The sequence below is a fragment of the Battus philenor genome, unplaced genomic scaffold (genome assembly GCF_028537555.1).
Source record: "Battus philenor isolate CCGP_79_NKW_IND1 unplaced genomic scaffold, ilBatPhil1.0.hap1 SCAF_25, whole genome shotgun sequence".
In the NCBI taxonomy this organism is placed as follows: Eukaryota; Metazoa; Arthropoda; class Insecta; order Lepidoptera; family Papilionidae; genus Battus; species Battus philenor.
This window is the reverse complement of record NW_027181688.1, coordinates 2,069,274-2,083,472: the sequence shown is the minus strand read 5'-3', so window position 1 is coordinate 2,083,472 and position 14,199 is coordinate 2,069,274.

Here is a 14,199-nt window from a genome sequence, read left to right as displayed (position 1 = left end):
GAAATTCATCAGGTTTCAAGGCCAATTCCTTTATTATGGGTCATCAATGTTAGTAACACAAGAATAATATTCAATAAGTAAAAGGTTTACCTTAAAGATAGCCAATTGTAATCGTGAGGATTCGCCATTTCAGCCTACCGCGTGGTCCGCAGTATCGAGGTGGACGTGATCTCGGCCCAGCTCTTCACGGGGCACGGGGGGTTCTCTGAGTACCCCTACAGGTTCAAGCTCCCCCCTCGTGCTTCTGTCAACCGGGTGTGGACCAGACCGTGATCCACCTCGTGGCCCGGTGTCCCGCATTCGGGGGACTCCGGTTCGGCTTCTAGTGCCGGTCTGGCGTTGAAATCAGGAAGGAGTCAATAGCCTCCCTGATAAGCGGAAAGGATACCAGGGAAGAATTCCTCTCTTATTGCGAAAGAATCACACATTATGCAATAGAAAGAAATAAAAGTTAGGCATAGACAACAAATAAAAACTAACAAGACAAGTTAAAAAAATAAAATAATATAAAACTGTTATCTAGAATAGATAAAAATGTGATAAAATAAAAATAGAAATTAAGAAAATGTAAAATGAAAAGAGGACGAAAGAAAGGTAAACAGAGCAAAAGGGAAAGAAAGCAGAATTGTGGCATAAAAGAATAGAATGAAAGATTATGTGAAGTATGAAAGTAGAGAATGAAAATGAAAAATAATTATGTGAATAAATAAAATTGCCCATAAAGTCCCTGTCCCACCAAAGATAGGGTACGAGAGGCCCCCAATAGCGGGGGCCACAAAAAAAAATAAAAAATCGTGAGGTGAGGATTCTTCCCAAGTCGTGACGAAGAAGATTATGCAAATTCCGTGATTCGTGTTCCGCGTATATGAATTAATTCTGTGTGACGGCTAAAAACTGGAACAACTATAATAATTTTGACTGGAAATATCGAGGGAAAATGTCCGACAGAAAAGAGATCTATCAGTTGATCGGATAAAGTGCTCTCGTTACTTGATTCTAATGTTTATGGTGCGGTCTAGAATACCAAAAATAGGAACAGGAATAAGCGGCGAAATGAAAAATAAAGATTACTTCATGTCCAGTAGATGACGTGATGACAGCAATCAGCAATAAGGATTACGAAGCCAGAAAGAGATAGCTTATGAACAATAACCTTCACTAATATATGGATCTTAGAGATCGTGCTAGGAAGCAAGGTAGAATGAAAGAGAGTAGCGGCTTCGTCTCTTCAATAGGTGATGCAGAATGCCGGCACAGATTCTTAGAGTAATGCGAAAAAGTCAGTAAGAGTCATATGAACAAACCCTAAGGTCGGGTAGTACAGTAAATAATTGTGATATAGTAATACGGAAAGAAAATATAACAGCCGAGACAAATGTAATAATAAAAATGTATTATTGTGAGAAATATTTAATGGAATCAGGCGTTACCTTGCGGAAGTCCATCCTAAGTAAGAAAACAATTAATATTTAGTCACTTCCGCACATGTAGCGGCAGTCGTGCAACAAAGTGCACCGCCCGCCAAGCCCGCTGACAAATGCGTATGCGGCAAACAATGCGAATTACACAACTCCCACCGTTAAACCACTCAACACGTGTTTCACCCCTCCACGGGGCATCTTCAGGAGTTATATTACACCGATTAGTGCCAAACACAGAGAGTTTAACGTGGTATAGAGTGATAGATATATTGTGAAAGATGGAAGAAGAAACATGAAGAACAAAATACCGAAAAGAATATTTCGTAAGCAAAATCTCTATCGTAGGTTGAGATAGGTAAACGAAAGGCCCCAAAATAGGTCAACAGGATGATGCCAGAAGTCACACAGCCATAGAAAAAGTCAATTAATCGATATTCAACTGGTAAATAACCGATGCAATCATACATTTTAATAAATAATTTGAATCGAATCGATTATATCCTTAGAGCTGATAATCCCCGACATAAATTACGGAGTAAAAATTGGAATGTAAAAATAAATATAAATACAAAAAGGTATATTCTGCAGGTAAAGACGATGCAAGAAAGTAAAATGAAGTATGGAAAGGGATGACAGATAATGCGACGAATAAAAAAAGATATATGGAATTTATTGAGAAAGACAAAAAATAAGGATAAAAATAATATAAGTGAAAAACTTTTTAAGAAAAATTGGGCAATAATAAGAAAAAAAGACTTGAATTACAGAGTTAAGAAGTTATACAAAAAAAATGTTACAATTTTTGTGATATTTAAACTGATATATACTACAAATATTTATTTTTGTGTAGATACCATACATTATCATACAAATATTAATATAAAATAGTCAATAATTGTCTTTGGCACTAATCAGTGTAACATAACTCCTGAAGATGCCCCGCGGAGGGGTGAAACACGTGTTGAGTGATTTAACGGTGGCGGTTGTGTAATTTGCATTGTTTGCCGCTCACGCATTTATCAGCGGGCTGGCGGGCGGTGCACTTTGTTGCACGACTACCACTGCATGTGCGGAAGTGGCTAAATATTGTTCCTTTTGTTACTTAGGATGGACTTCCGCAAGGTTACGCCTGATTCCATTAAATATTCAATTCCGTACATTTTTCTGTTAACATGTTGAGTGCGCTACGAGGTCTATAACACCTCGTATGTGTCCAGCTTGTGGTGCAGCAAGGAAAAACATACTCCTCTGTCGTGTAGAGGACGTAACTTCTGTTTGAATCTGAGTAGGATAGAGAAAAATATACATCTGATATGTGCTATTGATTTGTGGTATACCTACCTAAATACGGGATTTTTTCAACCATGTGCACTAATTAAATAAAATGATGATGTAGTGGTAAACGAGGTTGAAAGCACCCTGTACTCCCGGACACCTCGTACCGCACCCTGGGCTAGTTTCAACCGGCCAGTGTTGTAAATAGAATTTAATTAAAATAATTTGGCTATTATTAATAAATACAACATAATTTTATTTAAATAAATCTTATTAAAATAAAATTTATCGTTATTTTCATTTCTCGTCATTTTTTTAATGCTGTACAGGGTGCATAAGACCCCGTACTTTATTTTATCTGCAGATTATAAACTAAGTTATCAAACCATCGCTGGCGGCAGATATAGGCGCATCAATTTATTACGAGTATTAATCCAGACGGAAGTCCATGTTTTTTAAAAAAAAATGATTTTAGTTTAGTAAGGGCGATGGGGTTTATAAGACCTTGTAACACCACAATGGTTTAGAAAAAGGTTCAAAACGCCCCGTACCGCAGTTATTGAAAAATATAGCAAAATCAGTACCGCTGGAAATGTATTAAGAATACTTTATTTGCATTACCCCAAAGCAGTATGGTATAAGAGATAATACTGTGAATGTAACTGTTTTAACAACAAACCTAATCCTAAATAAATATATATAAGTATAATAAATAAACACTAGCTTATTTAGCCCATCAATACGGATGTTCCACTGTAATTTATATATTTAATAATAACTTTTACAATAAAAAGAAAATGTTTTAATTATTTTGTATTATTTTTATATGAAAAACAAAGTTTTTTGATGCCTAATATATTAGGGAAACCGAAAATTAATGTTATTCTATCGACATATGTTACAAAAAAAAAACCTATTGATTTTTGGTACCGCTCCGGCATTGATTTTGTATACTAGACGGCAAAAGGTTGTTGATAACGAAGGCGAATATATTGTTGATTAGAAATGTAGTCGTGTGAATTTAATTTAATAAAGCGACATTACTTTCCGGTCACCCTAATATTATTACTTTGCTCTGTAAAGACGCTGAAATCAATATGTTATTAGACAACTAACCTTAGATGAATGGATGACATCGTCAAAGCGTACAGCGCATCATCGGCCATCTTGGGGATCTTTTGGGGGATAGCTATACCTTACAGGGGGCGTTCAGGGTGTGATATGATGATGGTGAGTGAGTAAATATGACGATAGTTAAATTTTCCATTTAAAAACATGAATTCAATCACGCGAAGGACAAATCGAACAATTGTAGTTCGCGTGTTGCCAACTGAATGCGTGTAACTGTGTACATTTCGTTACATAACAGTTAAAGGCGCAGAACGTCACGTAAAATAAACGTCAATTTTATATAATCATGCTTTCCAAACAATAATATCTTCGCCTTCAATTATTTTATCATCTCTAAACACACATGCTTTTTTATTTTTTAATCTTACCAGCAACGAAATGTACTTATGCGACTTATAAGGAGTAATGTTTGTTCTAACTGATACACGCTCTCATGTTAAGATTTAATGATAAAAATTAATGCTAGTTTTAATTCGAAAATAAAGACGGCTTAAAATCGATTTATTCGATAAAAAAGTTATTATATACTTTTTTAATTGTTCGTGTTCTAATGTGACAAAATCCTAACTAATTTGTGTTCATTATTTTCGAGCAATATATTCCTTTGGACATATATTCATCGTATAACTGTAACATCAATACCAACATCATTCCATGTTATTTTTTAATAAGATCGGTTTGTTTAATGTAATCAGGCGTTACCTCGCGGAAGTCCATTCTAAGTAAGAAAAGGACCAATATTTAGCCACTTCCGCACATGCAGTGGTAGTCATGCAATAAAATGTACCGCCCGCCAGCCCGATGATAAATGCGTATGCGGCAAACAATGCGAATCACACAACCGCCACCGCCAAATTAATCAACACAGTTCTGTGTTTGGCACTAATAAGTGTGGCATAACTCCTGAAGATGCCCCATGGAGGGGTGAAACACGTGTTGAGGGGGTCGGGCGGTGCACTTTGTTGCACGAGTACTGCTGCATGTGCGGAAGTGGCGAAATATTGGTCCTTTTCTTACTTAAGATCGGTTTGAATTTGAAATTGGCTTTATTTATCGATCTGTGGTCTCCATCTTAAAACCCCAGTGTTGGAACTGAGTGCTGTGGTCTACCCACTTGCCATTCCGCAGGGCCATGTCATTTCTGATTCGTTCCCGCAAGCTTTTTTTAAACACTTTTTTATCCGAATTTGACCACCAACTCGCCTGATTACTGTCCCTCTCACCCAGAAGAGAATGGGTTATATGTTCCTCATGAAATAAAGAAGCCGGCAGGTCGTTCCATATTCGAGTTGAGCGGATTAGAAACGACAAAGATAAAAATAAAATTGATTGATTTAACATTGGAATTTTTAACATAACTCTTATTGATCTAACTTCTTTTAATTTGTTTTATTTTTGATTCTACTCTGCTTTGCAAGGTGTTATAGTTGTGAAGAAGAAACAGGAAGAAACTCCACAATTGGTTCGAAACGCTTGATACGCTTTCAAGGGAACTCCACCGTTGGTGCTGAGTGAACTTGACTATATCGTCGGTCCAGAGAGATAAGGAACAACCCACACCTTCTCTACCGTCTTTGTATATTTATATTATATTATTTTTGAAACTACTCCTAGTCAAAGAAAGTAAAAAAAAATGTTATTCATCTATTTTCAGTAGAAGCGTGTCGACGTCATTCAAAGTGCATTACCGAATGCACCAACGTATGTACATATGTTTATTCATTTAAGTAAAACACAATGTTAATAAATGAATTCGAAAATAAATATTATTACGCGCCTTACTATGACGAAAATAAATCAATAAAAATTTTACATCATGTTTACGCCCAGTGCTGGGCATCCACAAAGATCTGCGCTTGCGCTGCTCGCATCCAGCGAACTAAATAGAAAATTAATAAAAATTAAAATCACACATACAACACAATTGATTAGAATATACTTTACGCTATTTAACTGCTTGAAAACCAATACATTGTATATGATTCTATCACGGATTTTATCTCTTAACCGCTCCTAAATTATTCTGTCTAAATCAGTGATTCCCAAAGTGGTCTATATCGACCCCCTAGGGGTCTATGACAACCAGCAAGGGGTCTATGTCAGCGAAAAAAAATTTGGGGGTCCATGAAATGAAAATGGGAGTCCACGATAGTGGATCTCAACACATACACTGATAGTAGTACCTATTTACTTACATCATACTATCTAATAATATCAAAACATTTAATGTTACGTATATTTTACATAACAGATACAAAATTTTATTTTGAGTAATTTTAATTTAAATTCAATTAATAAATGTATAAATTAACATGTGTTTTTACTTTAAGTTTTAAACACTAAACTTCATTACAGTTAGAAATTTACAGGAAATCAATAGTCTACCCAATACGAAATGGCATGACAAGGGGTCTACGACACAAAAAAGTTTGGGGAACTCTGGTCTAAATGATTTGCCGTTGTTCATATGAACATTTGTGTGGTTAGTTTGTAGATGATTAAACAGGTATAACATATTACCGAGGTAATTAAAATCTAATTGAAATCCTTCATAATTTGGTATTTTAATAAAAAAATTGTTTAATAACATTTCAAACTGGTTTTGACTTCCATTATCTTCTATCGAACAATCAGGTCGAATGAATTGTGGTCAAATCCACTATAAATGAAATTAAATATATAACATATGTAACATCTGTTATTATAGACGATTTATAGTACCGTGTTTTACGTTATATAAAAGTTAAAAATAAATTTATATAATAAATTGTACTCAAGTGTACAACGCTCCATGTTACTGGCCGCTACAGTTAATATACATTTTAAACTTAAACTATAATCGAGTGTTCAAATTAAAATTCGAATGCTGATTTGAATTTGGAGTCCATCAGTGAACGCTGCCATTGCATTCAGATCGATATTGTAAATATTATAAGATTATAAATATTCTGTGTATGTACTATAATAAAAAAGTAAAGTAAAATTGACATTAAAAAGGCAGGTAATTTTATTTTCCTAGATTGTTAGGACTATCTATAACATTTTCAAAGCGGCTGTTGGTCAAAAGTTGAAATATCATTTGACCCAAACAATTTGTCTCCATTGTTGTCAAAATCGCTTAATTTTCTGGAAAAAAAAGCATCAAAAACTTGACTCATATAGTTCCATAACCGTATTTGCCTGATTTAGTTCCGGGATACTTTTGGCTTCTCAACAAACTCTAAATGACAATGCAGGGAGGCTGTTTTGGAACGATTTGGGATATAAAACCAAATCTAAGGCCTTGAAGGCTATGCCGGAAAAATACTATTCCGAGGACTGTAAAAATAGTTGACAAAAGTAAGTTTTATCGCACTGAGATTACTTTGAAGGAGATGAAATTGATTTGGAAGAATAAATAAAGAAGTATATTATATACAAATTCACCTTTATTTTTGATCACAGTATTATATGTTATATGCACTACATTGGTTACATCTGATTTTTATTTTCGCGTATAAGTGTATTGTAATTATAATTGTATTATCACCTGCTTCAGTTAAACTATTTCTCAAACAGATATTTATCACTGGTTGTATCAATGGGATCTTCGTCAATATTTTGTTTGTGTTTAAGGTCTTGCTTACACCGTGTGAGTATTTTCTCTGTAATTGTCAGAAGCTGGTGGAACTTTTATTGAACCTTATTTATTAATATGGATTGATCTTAATACATTTATTAAGATCAACCCATATATATTACAACCCATATAATTATCTTTTTTTTTATCAACTGCTAAGACAAATATTGATAAATGTGCACCCTTATACAGAATGTATGACCTCCACAATTCATATGTTAGTGATATTGATATATTCTCGTGCTCTCTCGTATCTTTTAAAAGACAATTTCGTTTGAAATTATTAAGTACATACAAAACAATTTAAACCATAATATAAATTTATGATATAGATATATAAACAAACATAATATAAGTATATAAACCATAATCTTTGATCCCTGTTTAGTAATGTTTTACTTGTTCTGTCATTGTTTGACTATAAATCATTATATGTTCTCAGTGAGATAGTTATAAGGTAACAATTTTAACTAATTTATATTTCTAAGCTTCTAAGTTTGTACTTTCTTACTGCCTTTTGTTACTGTTTATCTCCAATAAAGTATTTAAATTTCATAATAATTTTTTTAACAGAGTACTAAAGATATTCATTAGTAATATTACATCACAAACGTGATTTATTGTAATGTACAATATTATATGTTAGCGATAGAAAAGTGTATCGATACATGAACCTAAAAGCACCAAACAGATAACCCGGGCGCCAGTAACCACACGTTTATTCTCAACGTGCTATGATCTAAACGATATATTTTTTTTATTTATATCTAATGTAAAATATATTAAAACATTAGACAAACGAATGGAAAATTCGTGATTTTTTTTTTTATTACAATACATTATCACATGTTCTTTTCGTTCATTCGTTGCTATTGTCATATTCTGGCTAAGTGTTATATAACTATTAAAGTTACTGTTAAATATGTTAGCCTTCTAGACAGGCCCTATACCTATTAGTGCTGTTGTGAAAAAAATGTATATTTTTTATAAAAATTCAATATTAGCTGACTTTTACTTGGCAAAAGGAATACTTATACTAAATTTTAAGTCTCTCAGTTTTATAGTTTCCGAGATACCGTGATGAGTCAGTGCATAGATGGAAATCTTTCATATACTTAGTCTTGCCATAAATATAGTTATAAAGAAAAGCACGATTTTTTTTTTATACGTAACATTTATTCCTTTCATAGTGAGTTAGTTTAATACATCAATATATAACTATTAAAAATATACAATGTTTATTCGAAGTGGTCTCCATTGGCTGCAATACAGTCTTTTAAACGTTGAGGCCAGTTATCAATAGCAGCACGAACTCTTTCTAGAGGAAAATTCTTCACTGCCAACCGAATGGATCGTTTTAGGGACTCCAAATTATCATGGCGTTTAGAGCAAGCCTTACTCTCTAAAACTGACCATAAATCATAATCCAATGGATTTAGGTCAGGACTTGACGACGGCCAGTTTTCAGTGCTGATAAAGTCCGGAACGTTAGTTTTCAACCAAGATTGGGTGGATCGAGCTCTATGACCCGGTGCCGAGTCTTGTTGAAAGCACCATTCTTTGTTATTGAACATGGTGTTAGTTAAAGGCTTAACTACCGTCTCAAGAATGGTATTTTGATAAACTTGTGCCGACGTTTTAATACCTTTTTCACAAAAATATGGCTCAGTCACCCCTTCATAGCTAACACCCCACCAAACCATCACTGAAGTGGGATAATGCCCACGTTGTACTCTGTTTACTAATTGCGAAGCTTCTTTAGAGCTTCCAGCATAAATACGGTCATTTTGTTTATTAAAATACTGCTCAATTGTAAAAATTTTCTCATCCGTAAACAAAATTTTTTTGTGACCTCCCTTTGCGTACCGCTTAAGTAGTTGTTTGGATTTTACCACCCTATTCTTCTTTAAATTATCAGTTAAGAAGTGACCAGTACGTCTCGTATAGGCTGCAAGTCCTAAGTCATCTTTTAATATACGCGACATGGTTCTAGGAGCTATCTTCATCTCCCGAGATAAAATCTTTTGCTTACGGACAGGATTTCTTCGAATTCTTTCCCTAACTGCTTTAATCACCTTTTTCACACGAACGGTACGTGGACGGCCAGATCTTTTTCTGTCACAAACAGAGGAGGTATCATTGTACCTATCAATAGCCCGGTAAACAAACATTTGACTAATACCAAGCGGGTGGAGGGTTTTAAAAATTGCACTTTTCTCCATACCTACTTTATGTAAGGCAATCACAGCGATTCGGTTCTCTTTATCACCCCACTCCATTTTAATATAACAAAATATTTAACAATATAATGGCGCGAAAATAAGAAAACACATCAAGCAATCATATAAAAATGACAGATTCCAAATTCAAACGTAATATTTTCTTTTTTTGAATAGTAACAGTATTTATGGCCAGACTAAGTACATAAGCAAATAAAGTATGTGTTAAAATATTTCAAATATGCTCGTATTATTATATAAACATGACTTAATAATATATACACGGTAATCAAAGTTAATAAAACTGTATTTGTATGTGTTTTCTTTGCGGTTTTTTTGTATATATCCTAAAGAAATTGTTAATATAATTTCATAAAATCTAATTCGCGTAAATATAAGAAGTCACGGTAATCATTATATTAAGATACTAGATATGCGTCTTTATCGAGTTGGACATCTAGAAGTTGAGATGCTATATCTACATATAATAAGTTTTTTTTTTTTTGGGGCCTTTGACTTGTGACAATAATTAATGGTATATAATCATACTCGTCTTTTTCGTCTACTGCAAGGTATATGGTATATCTGTGGGGGATATACGATAATCGCCACAATTGGTAGACGGGTTGGCGATCGCAGTGTGGTATTACGGTATACATGACGGTGCTGTCCAACCTCTGGTAACTTGTTTGTTCACAGTGGCAATCCTAATTAATGCACAATGTGTAGATTATACAACATTGTATCCCGGGAATCGAACTCCCCACCACCACCACCACCACCACCACCACCACCACCACCACCACCACCACCACCACCACCACCACCACCACCACCACCACCACCACAAGTCTTATACCTCTACCACTGTTTCAGTTCATATATATATGTTCAAGTACATTTTAACTTTGTACACATGTGACATATACACATAAATACACATGAAGCTATGAATTCTGTCAGAGACTAAATTTTGTTTACATACTCGTATATAAATATAATCTCAGATTTTATATACAACAATATATAACTCTAAATATGTGGACAGCATATATATATGTTTTATTTCTCTACTTCTTTTTCGATCTGTTATAATAAATAAAAAACATAAAACGAAATTCAGTGTGATCGCTTTACTTATAGATATAATTTCAAAAATATGTCTCCTGTTTCTCATTTTATATTTTATTGTAATTCTTTTTATACTCAATGCTATTTTTAATTTAAGTACATATCAATATCTCTTTTGGTTTAGATTTTCTTCAAATATTTAAATGTAAGAGATAGGTGGTGTTTTTAAAAGGAATAGATAGGTTTTAACAATTTTTCCTTATCTCTCACTTTACCAAAACCTCGTTTGTTACTTAACAATAATATGAACAATATGATTAGCGGAATCAATCGAACGATTCTCGAATTTTACGCTTAACAACACATTGGGCTATTATTAATAAAGATAATATTTGTTATTAATAATATATGTAAACATTATAATTACAAAAGATATTTTTTTTTTGCTCACAACGTACGATTGACGGAAGTATCTTTATATTGGATTATAACTGATAATAATATATTATAAGAATTGTTCAATTTAAAATTTTATTACTTGATACGGAACGAAAAAAAAAGTCGAATGTTATAGAAACAGTTTTTCTGCAAGGTAGAATGAATGGATTTGGATCCAGAAGTCAATAGGCTTTGTAACGAAGTTTTAAATGAGAGCCTTACGAAATTGACCACGAATATAAGCATGAGAAGTCCTTGAAAGAAAGTATGTAAGGGGAAGGGTGTGAACCTATGAATATGAAACATTAAATTCTGAAGGCGCTTGAACTTATTAAGTTGTTCTTCAATAATATTAACATAGCTGGTATTAGTAATCAAGGATAAGAAGTAGAAGGGATAGTACGATGGTGATCGGAAAGTAATTTCCTTTCTGTCGACATATTTTACAGAAAAACCGATTGATTTGTTACCGCTCCGGCATTGATTTTGTATACTAGATGTCAAAAAGTTGTTGATAACGAAGATGAATATATTGTTGATTAAAAATAAAAACTTGTTAAAATTGTAGTTGTTAGAAATTACTAATTGATATAATTATTGTATCACAATAGTCCGATTAAACAATCAAAGAAAACTAACGCTTAACAAATTGACCAAGTAACAGATACAAGTAAATATTAAAGTGTTGCCGCCGTCGAATCGCGTGCCAGAAAGATTATAGTTATATAATGGTTGGCCGTGAATTTTAATTGTGTAAAAAGTGACTGCGATTGTGTGAATGTCGGTCAAGTATCGCGTCACGCTTAGCTCGATGTAATTACAACGTTCCATTGAAAAGACGGTCTGCGACCCGGCCTTCTGGAGACCGCGAGGTTCCATTCTACGTGATGCGAGGAATATGAAGTTATCAATAATTCACGCTACTGTCCCACATAGAAACCCACTAGATTTATGCGTTCTGTGCAAAAATAGTCATTGTATCGATCTTTCGATAAAGCCTATAGGTAAGAAAAGGACCAATATTTAGCCACTTCCGCACATGCAGTGGTAGTCGTGCAACAAAGTGCACCGCCCGCCAGCCCGTTGATAAATGCGTATGCGGCAAACAATGCGAATTACACAACTGCCACCGTCAAATCATTCAACACGTGTTTTATCCCTCCGCGGGACATCTTCAGGAGTTATGTTACACCGATTAGTGTCAAACACAGAGTGAGTCAACTAAATTGGCTAAATAATCCTGTTCTTATGTTCCTGTTTTCCTTTCAAAATAACGCCTGATTCCATTAAATATTATATACTAGATAATAGCCTTTGTAGACAGGTATAGTTTTGACTAGATCCCATAACTCCGGCATTATGCGCAGACAATATAGGAGCCTATCTGATGCCGTAGTTGCGTAATCAGTACTGCATTCTTGGCGTACAATAAACGAGTAGATTTAAAATATTATGCTTGAGGAGTCAAGTGGTTTTTGCAAACGGAACACTCGCTTATATTAAGTATAATCGTAGACGAATGGAACACCTAAACAAGTTTCTGCCTTCAGGCAGATATACTGTCCCATTAATACAACCTTACGCCTGTGAAATTTAAGGCTAGTATAATTATAATATATAGAAATGAATAAGAAAAGGTGTTGAATATCTCGGCTATATCAGTCATGGAAGATAACACAGCATCGGAATAATGTATCAGCATGCAGTTTATTTTAATATTTATTCAATATTTCATTTTATATTATTTTAAAAAAATATGTAGCCTGGCTGATTTGACATGATCTGACATGTTCTTGTAGTCTGAGATAAATAAACGTACAGATGATAGTTTTTTGTAGATATATATAAGAGATAAAATCATTCCTGCGTAGAATAAATAATTTTTAAATTTGAATTTAAATAGTTACGTGCTTGAGTCTTTTAACACTAAGAAGTGACAGAAATGGTAAATTCTCCCTATGGTGGTACACGAAATTTTGTAGCATGAAATCAAATATAACTAAATCTTTGTTCATCTAAATATATGATACTATGTATATGTGGCAGTATTTAGTTTTGTTAGTAATATTTTAAAATTATGACATCAGGTAAATTTTGTAAGACAGTTTCCTTGGGATCTCGTCTTTGAGAGTCTCTCGTACTTCACCTATCTCATCATCATATTATATGCGTTCATCTTATTTCTACACAAATTCTTTCATTACTTTAATTTGTTTCGTTGTCAGACGGTTGTTGTTGTGATTAGGACTCATATAGGATATCTGACGTGTATACATACATATATATATTTTAGTTGTCCAGAACTAGATCTATACTAGATTATATTTTATATCCACCACTGACATGACATAGTGTATGCTTTAAGATTTGTGGAAATCTCTCGAAGAATCCAAATGCAGGAGCGACTCAAATATCAATTCGCATTACTGTAACGCAAACTGTGCAGCCTTGAAAGATTTATTTATTTATTTGGCGATTGTATGTCACTTGAATTGTCGCAGCAACAATGCCATGTGTTATGATAACCAACAGAAACAGTTTCATGCTAATAATTACATAAAAGAATTTTTCTTTGTACAAAAGGATAATTGAAATTCCTAGTAAATGAATTACGGAGGCAGTTTTAAAGGAAATACGCAAACGATGTTCTGTTCATTAACTACGTTTTCTGCTGTTTCCTTGTTATTAACGGGCGGCCTTCGCTTTTGATCACACTTTTTGTACATCATTTATCAGTTTTATATAATTGTGATTATTATTTATTATATCTCATCATCACGAGCAGTGAGTCCAGCGGTGGAGGACTGAGATTTTCGATCGTAGTTCACGGGTTTCATTCCCGGAATACAATCTTATATAATACACACTTTGTGCATTAATTATATATGATTAATTATACAGGGCACTGCAAACAAAGAATTTTCTAGAGTATGGGCAGCAGCATTCGCTGCTTTAGAAAGCAGCGAATGCTGCTGCCCATACTCTAGAAATATTATAGATAATACCACAGGGTGATCGCCAACCA